This window comes from Rhipicephalus microplus, chromosome X (genome assembly GCF_043290135.1).
Source record: "Rhipicephalus microplus isolate Deutch F79 chromosome X, USDA_Rmic, whole genome shotgun sequence".
In the NCBI taxonomy this organism is placed as follows: domain Eukaryota; kingdom Metazoa; phylum Arthropoda; class Arachnida; order Ixodida; family Ixodidae; genus Rhipicephalus; species Rhipicephalus microplus.
In genome coordinates, this window is record NC_134710.1 from 382,766,829 (window position 1) to 382,781,378 (window position 14,550).

Genomic DNA, 14,550 nt, shown 5'->3' on the forward strand with positions numbered 1-14,550 from the left:
TACGAGAGGCATGTCCATGTTCAGCGCAGCATGTCTCTGGCCATCAAGTGTGTAGTCACGTTTTTATTTGGGAGGATATCACTTTCTGTGGTGATGTGAGTGGGGAACTACAAGATGGTCGAGCTCACGTTTGGGGCTCTGCCCGCTTTTGCCAGAATGTCCAAGGCTTCCTTGGCAATCGTGCTTTTAGCGTAGTTTTTTTATTGCTGTTTCGGATTTGCATTAGACAACTTCGCATACCTAATTTTTTAGGGCCAGTGGAATATTGTTGCAATATGGGGAACGAAGAAGCTTGCTCAGATTGAAAGCAGATGACGCGACTCGTCACCCCCTGGACAACTGCTGAAATTATTGTCAATATACCAACTATGCACTCGTGTGCCTCTGCACTCTTCCCGCAACATTAGGTGGATGTGCTGGGTACCACGATGGAGCTTTGCAGTAAACGTCATGTGCTTGCTGCCACCCTGGAAAACCGACAGCCAATGTCTTAGTCAGCGACAATGGCAAACCAAGCGTCAACGGTTATGCCAGTCGCAACCACCTGCTGCTCGATGGTCATACCTTCTCGCCCTACACGCCGAACCAGATCACTATCGTCAACCAGATCAATTTCTCGCCAAAATGTTACCACTCCCCGTCTTCGCCAGGTCATCAGACACGTTCGCCGCTCATGCACCACTCTTTGTCCCCATCCACTCCTACATCCACTCCTACATGTGACCATGACCACAAGGTAGAAGACGCCCCCACTGCGACTTACCTCCCCTCCGAGAGGTACATTCCCTCAGAGCCCCAATGCGCAGCTTCGTCGCACGTGCCTGCCACATGCACATCTTCCGTGACATCGACGGCACACGACACCGTGGCCCTATCCGACTCTACGATGGCTACCTGGCCGCACGCCTCGGAGTCTGGCGCAGACATCCTTCCACCCGCTATTCACCTCCCGGTCGCTGAACCTTCACCATCCCCAATGTCCGAAGGGGACTCTCTACCAGCCTCAACGCTCTGGGCGTCCTGCCAGCAGCGACCAGCATTGCCCTTACAGTCTCCCGCAGCCGAAGTTAAAGCCACCAGTCATCGACCACGGCCAAACTTCCGAGACGCTGCGAGTATGACCGACGCTCCTGAGGACGATGTGCCTGGTCCGCCTATGTCACAGCAGACCGCACATCTCACGCATGCCATACAGGCACCTGTCTCCATTCTGACCTGCGCACGAACCCACGTGCACCGACTACTGAAGGGGCTTCCCCAATTCAAGGTACGCCCACAGAGCCTCCTCCAGAATTCACATCTGCTGGATCACATGACATGCCTCCTACTGAGTTCTTGCTTCGCGCGCAGGGGCCAAATCGACTTTTGTACACCCGCCCTCATCTCACCCTGAACGCACCTCTACCTGCAATGCTCACTTGCGACACCCTGTGCGCTCCCAGCTGGCCCCAGCTGGTCATCTTGTCACCCACTTGTGTTGCAAACACAGCGACCGAACGCTTACTTCTTGGTCCACTGCGCAACTCCCAGTGTCGCCCACCAAAGACCCACTGGTTCTCGATGGTCAGTATATGTTGACAAACTGGACTTCCCAAACGGACACCTTGCGGATTGTTGTTCATGTGTATAGTCTCTTTCTTTGTTATATACACTTCTAATCACGCAAAGCGCGGGGGGGGGGGCTATACGCATGATTATCATTGTCATTTCTCGATCACCGCGCCTCTCGCGCAGCTGATGCTAGCTCGAGCGGCGTGAGGATTAGAACAAGCTCACGCGCCTGGCGGTTTTGGCGTGGCAGCCGCCGCAGCTCCACTTCGGCAATCGAATAAAGCAGAGAGTTTGACACGACTACGTTGGCCGCAGTGCTGTCTTCCTCTCTCGCTACAGGTGCATTGTCATTGTGACAGATTATGCAGCAAGATACGCCATTGCACAAGCAATGCTGACCAGCTGTGCAGCAGATGTTGTGGACTTTCTACTCCCCTATGTTACTCTACACCACAGCACCCTTCGACAGTTACTAACGGATCGTGGCCGTTACTTATTGTCAAAGGTCGACGATGGCCCTTTCCGCTTTTGAGCTTCTGAACACAAGATTGCTACCGCATATCACCATCAAAGGAAGGGGCTCACTGAGCGACTAAACCACACTCCTAACTGACATGCTAGCCATGTACGATTCCGACAACCCCCATCATTTTGTCCACCGCTTCACTGTACAATCATTTTGCTTACAATTCGTCCTGTCACGAAACCGCTCGATTTTCCCCATTCTTTTTTTGTATGGCTGCGGCTCCGTCTTGCCGTTTGACACATTCCTAGCATCTGGTGTTATATTCTCAACAACCAATTACGCCCACGACGCTATCACTTCGGCCAACCATGCCCGAGAGGTCGCTCGTCAAGACCTCGCAACGTCGCAACCTTCTCAAAAGCGACGCTACAATCATCAGCACAAAGACACAATTGCCTCTTGGTTCTCTTGTACTGCTCTGGACGCCCCCCTGCCATGTTAGCTCGGCGGAAAAACTGCTCTCTTGTCATTCTGCTCCGTAGAAGACCTTACGCCAATTTTGTGACATGGTATACGAAATAGCACCAGCTATTTCACCAGTTTTTGCTACGTCACCAGTTTTTGCTACGTCACGTCGATAGTGACGTTCGTGTCGCCAGGCTCAAACCATATATACTTCGCCTTAACTAATGCTCCATGATTTGTACCGGGATGGAGCTACGCTTGCCGGGAGGATGATGTTGCACTAAAAAGAATGAGAAAGCTCGCTTAGATTGGAGGAAATTGACCTGACTGATCACACCCTGCGCAATCACTACAAATACAGTCAAAACACCAACTCTGCACTCGTGTGCATGTTTTTTTCCTGCAACAATATGGCTACTTCATCTGCTATTTCCAAATGTTCCATGCGTATGCTGCATGTAATTTCAGCTTTGAAACCTGTCTATTCTTACGGCAGTGTAATTGTGACCCTTGTCACTATTACAATACTCGGTCACGTCAACAAGCATGCAAAAAACAAATCAAAGGCTCCGCTTTGGCCTTTCATCGGCCTCTGTTGTAGTCGAGGTGCACGTGTCCATGAATATTAGCCACTGCAACGGTGTTTCCAATTTTTGTTGAGATATAAATTTTCTGGCCATGCTGGTGGTAAATTGTGCCAAGTTCGTTCATAATTTGTTTTCTTATGGTAGTGGTTGACACGCATTCAAGCTGCGAAATGCATTGTGCTTTGTTCATTTCTTTTAAGGTGTTGTGCATACCCAACTTGGTCTAAAGCTAGATGAAATTTTTTGGCTGTGAAGAAAGTGTCTTCATTGCAGGGGCTATCATGATATATTACTGTGATACTAGATGTACCTGAAATTTGTTACATGTACTTAAGATCTTGAATGTCCCCGAGCTACTTCTCAATCAATCTAGTCGGTTAATTATGTGATAGACAATAAACTCAAGTATATTTACATTGCTTAGCCGGCTCTTGTTCAGATGTTGCCTCTTGCTTTCACTTTGTAGATCAAAGTTTCTGGCTGGGCTAAAATAGTTTTCATTTTGTGGTCTCATGTGATACATTCTGTGATGCTTGTTGTACTTGAAATTTTACAAAGTTGCTTTGGAAACCTTCGGTGCCCCAGTGGAGTAGTGACTTTAGTAATGAAATATGTGAAACAAAATAAAACCAAATATTTTTTCACCAGGTTTATGTCACAATTTCATGCACACTTTGCGACTTTGAGCAATGAGTCTCTACCCTAGGCGGTGATTTTTCTACTCCAGACTACTGTATGCTATTTCAAAACATCGACACTGGGTGAGATACTGAACAATCCTTCATTTTCACACAGCTGCAGAAACCTGCATAAAGTATACACATCTGTCAGCACCAAACAGATATACATCTACGCAACTACAAACATACCATCAAATTATACATCAATGTAACCACAAATCCTAAAAATGCATAACCTAAAAGGCACAAAGTATTTTAAGGGCCTTTTTATGTGTGTTGGGTATGCGTGAACAAGAAATATATGCTGAAACAGACATAACAGAAGTCTTCAAAGTCGTGTACGAAGTTCCATCAGAAGCACTCAACAAGCATAATTAAGTGTGCCATCGGTGTGAAACTCTGCGTGGTGCGTAACTCTGATTGGGTGTCTCATTTTTGGCACTCGCTATTTCGCAGACTTAGCACAAGCAATCTTTGCAAAATATTTGACCATTATTGCCCAGCTATGTGCATCAAAATGGATATATATATATCTGCATATTTTGCAAAATGGGCATAAAAGTTTGCTCTAAATACATTTAACGTGTGTAACAAATAAATAAAAATGGGTTTAGAGCACGAGCATCGGCAGAGGATGCTGCTACAGGTAGTTGCACTCCTTCCACATAGCAAGGTGTTTGGCTCTCATCCCCGTATTTTCATTACATCGTGGTTCATAAAAAAAGTTGGAGATTTTTAGGAGTGGAGCGACCCGATACCACCATGATTACCTTGTCATGTGCATACACACACACACATGTAGTTCACCAAACTTAATCGCGGCCTTCAACAGACCATCCTACAATAGACTGTTCTGTTGTTCAATAGGTTCTGTTGGCACAACAAGCAAGTTTTATTTTTGGAATGTCAGAGGCGTCTTCTAAACACTCCTTGAAGAACTGACACCACTAGAGAACAACTGCACTTAAACCAGAACACATAACACCTAAAAAGACAGAAGATAACAGTGTAGAAATAATCACCCCTTCATCTGAAGATAAGTCATGAAGAAAGGCATAAGCTACATGCCTAGTGTCAGACAGTTGTGCACTACTTTGTTTTTAACATACTGTTATGTGCAGAGAGAAGGGATGACACAGGAGCTGATCTCGTCAAGGTAAATTATGAAGAAGATGCCTAAAGCGAAGCGCAGCAGCCAATAAAGGGTACCTTAGCCATTGGTGTCTAGCGGCTCAAAGATTTGTCATATCAGGCAACCTCCCAAAGATCGGGCTATAGGTGCCAGCACCACACCCGCGCAAGTGTGGATAGGCGGTCGAAAGCACGCATATACAAATACTTGCAGCCACGCTTCGCTCAGTGGCTCAGGGGCTGACGCTATACTGCATTTACCACATGTACGCACATGTTCTCGCACCAGTAATAACATAAAAATCTTATATAAGAGTTCAGTAGAAAGCTTTCATCGATTGATTACGTGCATGACAGTGCTACAACAAAAGCCTGATTAATGAGACAAGCATGTTTTTTTACAAAAATTATTACTGCCTTCAGTCAGTCACTAACAATGACACATAAACGCTGAAGACAATGTAACAAAGATGAAATTTTCAGTTAAGTTACACGACATTACATATAAGGCATGCCGTCTGAATTATTTCCAATGCCTGGCTTCTTTAAAGCATTCTTAAATCTAAGCACACGTATGCACGCGGTAACTCTGTTTTGAGTATAGTTTAAGTACCGATATGTCACTGCTTATGTGGTAGTAATATTCTTATGTAGCGATACCACGGCCAAATAAACACAACTAAGGCTCCTAGCACGATCAATAAACTGCAGTGCTGTAATTGTACACCTACCAACAACACCCAAATGTATGGCCTAGAGCCTCTTTTTTTTTTTGCGACCGAGTCTCTATAGTAACACGCTGCATTTATACACTATTTAACAGTCCTCATGTTTGAGAGGATGCCCAGAGCATTTTGTAATATGCTTGAAACAGAAAGCGGCACCCACTTTGAAATTGTTCTGGTGAATGGAGGGTACAACGACAATAAACGGCACTTTGGAAAGTTGCAATCGCTGATCTTATTACAACGCATAAGCATTCGAAAAATAAAATGCTCTTGTACGTCATTATAGGCATAGGTAAAACAGTTACACTCGCACTGACATGACTGGACAAACCACACCTTGAAAATTTCCAAGACGTACGCGCACATAGAAGCATGACGTGGCTAGCAGACGACGCACAGAGCAATCCACCAGGCGACGACTTTGCTCGATCTCGCGGTCAATAGATTTCTGTTGGACTCCAGCAGAATCTGAGCTCTGACACAGAGCCCGACTGCTTACACTAGTCCAAGGGCACATGAACGTTTTCTCGGCAGCAGCAGCACACCAGCAACCCACAGCCAAGAACAACAGGTGCTCAGGTCTCTGGTAGACTAAAATAGATGCCTTGGCTCATATCAGAAAACCCAACGACTGAGATGCATGGCCTGTCATCTTGCTGCTTTCCTACCTCAAGTTCTTTTTTTTTCAGTTTAATTTGCTTCCCTCTCTTCTCATGCTTCAGAACTATCGCCGTGGTTTTCTCCAAGTGGGATTTCATTTATTAATTCTTTTTGCTTCTACACGCCAGTGCCAGTTTTTTCTTCACTGTCCTCCACTGTCATATCACGCCCCAAAGTGGTGGTCTAAAGGCTAAGGTACACGGCTGCTGAGCCGCAAATCGTGGATCGAAACCCGGCTACGGCGGCTGCATTTCCGATGGAGGCTGAAATGTTGTAGGCCTATGTGCTCAGATTTGGTTGCACGTTAAAGAACCCCAGGTGGTCGACATTTCTGGAGCCCTCCACTACGGCGTCTCTCATAATCGTATAGTGGTTTTGGGACGTGAAACCCCAAATATCAATATATCAGGGTCGTATCACGGCACACACTTGAATACAATACCATAACATCATTCGACACTAGACTTTCTGCACAAATCAAATGTTCTTGTATATAAAGAAAAAAAATAATAATACAGTAAATTGAAAAGAAATAAAATGAAAGCATAAGATTGCATCAGTTAAATGGAATTAAATAGTCATTGAGTGAGGGTGGCTCAAGGCCGAAGTACATAGACACCTGGCTATCATACAGGCAGGTGCGGCAGTTGCTGAGAAGTGTTGCGACCTTATACATCCTTCCCACTCTCTGACACGTCACTTTCAAGTTCTTGTGAAAGTCCACAAATGCGAAGTCTGCAGCCACTTTACCAAAGCCCCACTCAACAGCCTGCCGTACAGTGCTCATGCACTTGTTGAAGTGCGCCTGGTAGGGCTGCAAGCGGGCGCCTCCATAAGGCTTCAGGAGCAGAGGCTTTAATGGGTAGGCCGGGTCTCCATAAATCACATATTTGTTACCCCTGGCTACCTTGACAATATTTTCATAGAGCCTGGTGTCTTTCAGTATGCCTGCAACAATTGATTGATTGATTTGTGGGGTTTAACGTCCCAAAACCACCATATGATTATGAGAGACGCCGTAGTGGAGGGCTCCGGAAATTTTGACCACCTGGGGTTCTTTAACGTGCACCCAAATCTGAGTACACGGGCCTACAACATTTCCGCCTCCATCGGAAATGCAGCCGCCACAGCCGGGATTCGAACCCGCGACCTGCGGGTCAGCAGCCGAGTACCTTAGCCACTAGACCACCGTGGCGGGGTAGTATGCCTGCAACAAAACAAAAGGTGTCACAAGTTTTCTTATGCCATAACTTGGCTGATGCACGAGTGTCAGTGCACAGCATTAACACAAGGTTCAGTGTAGACAGTATTTTTTGTGTCCATTTGTTGCAACATGGTTGTAAAGAATGGCAGAGAATGCCATGCTGGCTCTACACCGTGTCTTCTCCCCAGACATGCTGCATACCTGCATTTGACACCATATGCCATTTAAGCTAATCTAACAACTTTCTAGCAAAATAACTAATATTTCAGCTTAAACGTGAAAAGTTGGGAAGTTCATTACACATGGCTGCAAGTGACAAAGTTTCCTTGAAGCCAGCTCCAAGAAAGGAAGTAATTTTTCACATTGTAGGATCTTGAAGCAATTGGGACAAGTTAAATTTACAGATCATTTAAGGAACAGTATACAGTGCAATTGATTAGATTATTGTGTGACAGATGTGCAAATACTACGTGTGACTTTTTTGCATGGCATGTTACAAAGAAATGTTTAACTTGCACTGTAATCATCAGAATATTTAACTGCACTACCATAAACCCTATAAGAAAATAATAATAAAGAACTTTTTGAATGATAAACAATGGTTTCCCAGTAATGAGCGCAAGTGGAGTGAAGAATGCTGATGCAAACATAGTACCTGTATGTGGCCTGTAATGTTGAGTTAATGTTGAAATCAGAACATTCACCTCCCAACTGTATTCCACAGTGGAGAAGTCTGGTTTCACGCTACTGCAAAATTTGGTGTACTGTGAAACGAAAACTTTGGTAGCTGGAATGGCATCTTGGCTTACATTGTTGGTAGTCACTATATTTACAGATGAATTGGTTGAAAAAGATCTTGGTAATCACTATATATACAGATGAATTGGTTGAAAAAGATTATGCAAGATCAAGTAGCTTTCTTTCTCAGCAATCTGTACTTCATGCAACTGTGTGCATGAACACCCTTTGGAATGTCACTGACCATGTGGCATCACATTTAATTGCATGAATGCAAATATTTTAAACTGACTGTGAAGCAGTGGTCATACACAAAAAAAAATCCAGGAGTTGTACTCAGCCACACGGTCAAACATTAAGATGACTTTTAGATTAGGAGACTTATTCATCGATATTGTTGAAAAATATTTCTCAGAACTAACACAAGTGAGTGGTATATTATTAGTAATTTATTCTCAATGCATGGGGAGTGGTGGCAATCGCAGCTACCTACCTACTGCGGTTGCTTCCTTCAGCGACTGTCCTAAAACTGAAACAGTGTTCTATGTGCTTGTGCCACAGAGGCTTCCTCATGCACTAACAGTGATATCTATTCACAGGATAGCTGCCTGCCGTCTGCAAGTCAAAAATATGATCTCAGTATGCTGACATTATACTGCCCTAGAAAAATAACAATAACACTACACCAAAAGCTCACTGTTCAGCTAGGTTCTTAGCACATGAGTTATGACCTAGGTATGTTTGTGATATGACAATTTGCCATTTGACAGCTACAAGCAGAGTTTCTGCAAAGGCAAAACCTTACTCGCAGCACCTACCAGCATCATGACGCCGTCCCCTGAATGGGCCATCTAGCTGGCAAATAATTTCATTGGCGCACATAACAGCCTGATATTTATGGCAATGGAAGCGTTTGTGCCCAGAGTAGAGCTCCTGCTGGAGCTTAGACGGCCGACAAATTCGTCGTGCCGTGCCATCTATGAAGCCCCAGCACTTCTTCAGTGGAGCACCTTTTTGGTGCACGGCCTAAAAAGAATAACAAAAGAACAGATGAAGCAGCTGCCAATAGCATTTATGCACAAGTACAGTTTTCAGATATAATCTTAGTAAAAAACATTGTCCTTGCTTTTTTATTTGACATGGACAGCCGAGACACACGAACAAACAACAAGCGTGACCAAACGAAATATTCTCACTTGCCTTCTAGCTGTTCTTGTACTGGTTTTACGCTACTGTCTCCACCACCCGCAGTGGAGGGCACTTTGCTTTTTACTCGTACCATAACAGAAAGCAGAGTTTTCCTCTGTCTTTCAAAACTCTAAGGGGCATCAAAAGTTGAATCATTTCATGCCAGGCAGTGAATAAGCTAACTCAAAATAACAAATGAGGTTCTTAGCAGTCGAGGAGTGCACATCACAGTGGCAGTGACAGTAACGGGGGATTGATACATAAACATGGACATTTCCCTTTTTGGACCAGGCTATATTCCAAAAAGGTAAACAGTGCCAAATATAACAATGATGTCTTTTTATTTTAGCAGTAACCTTATGTGAGAAAGCAGTAGCAATTATTGTTTATGATGCTTCATGCTTTTGTGAAGCACACTTATGAGTTTACTAGAAGCATTCATATTCATAGCTTACTCAATGATAAAAGCAGACACAGCATGAGATTGGTGCTCAAGAACAAGCTGTGCCCAGTGCTTCAGTGTTGAATCCATTACTGAAAAATATTTTCACTTAACATTTCACAAAGACGCACTGCAATATACAATATATTTGAAGGGTGAATTATGCGTGCCTCTCCTAACTTACAGTTAGACTTGTGCTCCTTGAATTAAAAGGACACTAAATGCAAATGATGTTTCATGTCACATTAGAAGGCCAACAATTAGGAGTACTTAAAGCCTAAACATTATGCACAGTAGCAATTTAGTAACAAATATAAAGGTAAACGTAGAATGAGAAGCCAGCCAGAGTATTGGAGCTCGCTTAGACTCACTCGAAAGATATATTTTGCTCTGGGCACTTGCTCCGATTCAGACTCGCCAAAAATTTCCCCCTTGGACTCAAAACGAGTAAGTTTTTTCTCCACTGCATTCACTTGAAATCAAACTCGCCAACTTATTGCTGAGACCAACCAACACAGATGCACAGCTTGACCAGAGTCTCGATGAGCCTCAGTGTGTTGCCACATGAGTCTGCTAGCATAATATTTCCTTTCTCAGTGTCACAGCTGTTTGATGCCAATATCTCACATAATGGGTGCTCTACTTTCAATCTTGTTCTTGAAACAAGTGTTACCGGGGCGGTAATATTTGTATTACATACATGACTCACACGGAATACCGTTATGGATGGATCCGAACAACTTTATCAAGGATTTCCGGTGAAAGAATTCGCACAAGAGGTCATTGAACTGCATTCTTGTGGTCTCATTGACCTGTTGTTTGTTGTTTTTTCGTGTGTAATTGTCTTCTTGCACAGTAGAAACAGGGTTGCAAAAGAATAAACAGGCTGCAAAAACAACACAAGCTGCCACATGTAATGTGATCGCTGGAATGTGCCCATGTTTGTCTGAGCTCAAAATTGTAGTACAGATGTATTCTTTCAGCGTGTGCGAATATATCTTTTAAACTCGCTGTGACGCGAACTGAACATTTTAAACTTCGAGGAACGAACAGACGCATTTTAATGCATTTAACCATCCTGAACCAAAGTTTTTACTGCAGCGTCCTGCTGTTATGCCGTAAAATCGCCAATTTAGTAGACTCGCAATGCAACGAAATCGAAATCAGTAATTGAAATAAACGTGGCATATTTCGTCGTTTCAACTTTCACGCCAGCTACTATGGATATTCTGCCAGTTTTTGGACATGTTACGACTTTGCTTCGTACAAAAAAAAAGTGATATTCGCACAAAATCGATCGACTTTCATGCTTACCTGTGAAAACAGTTGCAGGTTCTTGAGGTTCATCCAGCCATGAACCGTGAGATCTGCAAGCAGGTGTCCAAAATAATATTCGATGTGAGACATTACTTTGGACACCACACTTGAGATCACGGAGCTGTGGCGGTTGAATATCATCTCCAGGTCACAAAGTCGATTTGGAGGTGCCGCAGTGTCATACACAAAGCCTCGCGATCTGGCACTCGGACGCGCTGCGCACTCATCACATCGCCGGGAATGAGCAGGCCAACGATCAGGTCGTCCAAATCGCCTTTGTGGAACCTGAAGTTACGATAAAAGGTGGTTCCATCGATGGCGTCGATATCCAACACGCCGTTCTCGTGAAGGTTCCTCCGCGGCTGCGGTTGTAGCAGATCCATAATCAGTAGGTCGTCGATGTACTTCCACGGTAGATTTTGAGCCAGGAAAGGATCTTGGAGCACACACTTTGCCATATCGACGACCACTTCTTTGCGAATGCGGCTAGCCGCTGACCGTTCAACCCGAGAGGCTTAGCCAGAGAGGCTTAAAGAATTATGCGGTGGCTCCTTATAGCCTTTTGCACGCAGCCAACTTTAATGGGTTAGGTGATTATATAGCACCAAAACACTTGATAACTTTACATGTTAAAAGTTATCATATTTGCGCCGCAGCGCTGGTTAAGTTTTACTTAAAAGAAAACGAATATGTGTGCATCCATGATCATCATCATCGGTGAACGTAAACTTTTACGAACGAACGTAAAGGTTCCCGTATGTGTAGCAAAACGCTGCTAAAACTCGGGCGCCGGTAACACGGTAAACGTAAACCGGTAACACGGTAACGTAAAGAAGTATACGTACAAGCTAAAACTCCCTAATATGATGGTCTGGTCATGACATGAAAACTTTTGGGGAACCGTTCAGCTTGCCTTTAGAGGGCCACTCACCAGGTTTAACAATTTTTGAGCTGAAAAGCGCAATGCATAGATGATGCGTTAATGATCATGTCTGCCATAACTTGCAACGCTACGCGCCGCGAAAATGGGTCAAATATCAAGATGAACGCTGTTCCTTCTTCCTTTTGTGGGCGTGCGCCCAGAGAATGAGGAGATGGCGTGCGCGTATGAATGGCCCTACGTACACGGCAATGCAGTGACGTTGGTCCTCCACATAGATGATTGTGCTCTGACGTTGCCAACAATGGCACGTGAAATGGCGAAAGTTATTTAACACGGCATGCGTAGTTTAAGTATTTGTTGCTTGAAGAGATCAATAAATCTCGAGATAAATTATGAGACGCAATAAGGGAGTGTGAGCATTCTTCTTTGTATTTTTCCCGTGAATTGCAACAATATGCGGGGCTAATATGCCGGCGTTTCACATGCGTTCGTGTCTTCACGGTCAGCGCATCGAGCTGACGACAGCCGTGGAACGCTCTTACGCGTTCGCGCACTCATTGTGCTCGTCTATTCTACCGCGTCTAAGCCAGCGTTTCCTAATGATACCGCAGAAACAGGCAGTAGACCTCAAAACAACGCTGGTCAACAACAACAAAAAAAAAAAAACGCCCCTCGCGTGCGTGGGGGTTGGGCTTGTTCGGGCACGTCATGAGCACGTGACCTTGTTCCGGTGCCGGAGAGGGTAGGGAAGAGATTTGGCTTGCCAAGGCTACGTGGAGGAGCGGCAAGGGTGTCTACCTCGCCTTCTCTCATCCTCGTTTCGCGCGGCTTCAAGAAACTAGTTTCTTCAGAAGTGTGGCAGCTTGGAATAGTTGGTATGGCATCACGATAGTTATAGCGCGAGAACAAAATGACGACACAGAGACGTGTCCTTCGTGTCCTTCTTGTCTCTGTGTCGTCATTTTGTTCTCGCGCTATAACTAGTTTCTTCAGCTCGCTATGAATCGATTAAAAAAACTTTTGTGCCAAAATGTTTCTCATCGGACACTCAACAACTTCCACTGTCTAACTAAAATTTGGTATTCGGCCCTTGTACGTCCTTCAACCACTAAGTGCATACTTATTATTATGTTTTGTTACACACACACACACACACACTCACACACACACTCACACACACACACACTCTCTCTAAGATAAACGCCGCGCGCTCGCCATTTAAGAGGCTATAAAGAGTCTCACAACGCCTAAAAGACGGCAGCGCACTATTAGCGTTTGCTGTTTGCTTGATCAACGCGTCTCAAAAGGCATGATATGTTTTCCGCTAGATAGGCATAGTTGTCCATTTCAGAACTGTTCGAAAATTTCTGCGTGTTTTCAGCGGCCATGGCTGCGCTATCCCGACCTCTTTTGATGTACTTTGATGGCCTACCAAATGCGCCTAATAATAACCGAATGGGCTCATTTTCGTTGTAACATCTGTCGAACAAAATGCGTTAAGGAGACTCCTTCCGCTTCATGGCATTTATGTATTTTTTCCCCTGAGTAGCTGCAAGTAACATCGTGCCTTTTTTGTAGGACACCTGCTTGCCGCGGGAACGGCCCTCAAAGGGATCGAAGATTTTAGTCTTTATTTTATTTGCTTCTTTCTAGATTTTTCGCTCACGGACGATTTTTCGCTCACAACCAACGGTGCCGACACCAACGGCGGAATTTCTGCGACACGAGCTCCTTTACGCTATCGCGGTAATAACGTAAAAATCTTGTCGCGTGCGTCGTGTAACCCTTCCCTGCACACGTGTGGCACATTGCCGTATACCGCCGGCTTTGGTATGCGGCGATTGACAGTTTGTACCTATCCAGAAACAGCGACGACCGACGTTGGTTGTTTAAATGCTAATGTGTTAGGAACAACCGACATCAGCCGCGTTCACCCGACGTACGCAAAGAAAAAAAAAGAGGATTCCAGCTGGAATCAAACCCAAGTATTCTGCGTAGCAGCTAAGTATTTTACCCCAGAGCTACGCGAGGTCTTGAAACTGTTTTGGAAGAAGACTCTATGCAGGCGTGCTGTGAGTGAAACGTCGATTGTTGTTGCAGTTCTGGATATCTAATTCTACCACAAAGCAATGTGATTACATATGTACTCATATGATACACTTTTCATGTGTGGTTTATGTCAATCCTTTTTCCACGTGGTCAGCTTTGCTTGTATAGTAGTGTAATTAACATTGAAATTGTATTTATGTCGCTCAACAAGCTATAATCAAGTGTTGCTCGAACACGGAGGCATGAGCTAATGAAAGTTACGTACGATATTCGCCTCATCGCGCCGTAAAGTGGACTTGGTTTCGGTAATACAGCCATCTGTAACTTAACGAGACTGGTCACGTAACGAAAGAGCATAAGTTCTCCTTTAGACACTGTTTTCCAGGTAAGCCTGTGATGTGCGCACAACTACCACACATATAAAAGTAGATTGATCGGCCTCATAACGATTGGCTCAAAGC

General features: G+C 44.6%; 1 pseudogene; it reads right to left on the reverse strand.

Annotated features, from left to right (window-relative positions):
- Positions 1-6,824: 6,824 nt before the first annotated feature.
- LOC142775407 (uncharacterized) lies at positions 6,825-11,615 on the reverse strand (annotated as a pseudogene).
- Positions 11,616-14,550: the final 2,935 nt, after the last annotated feature.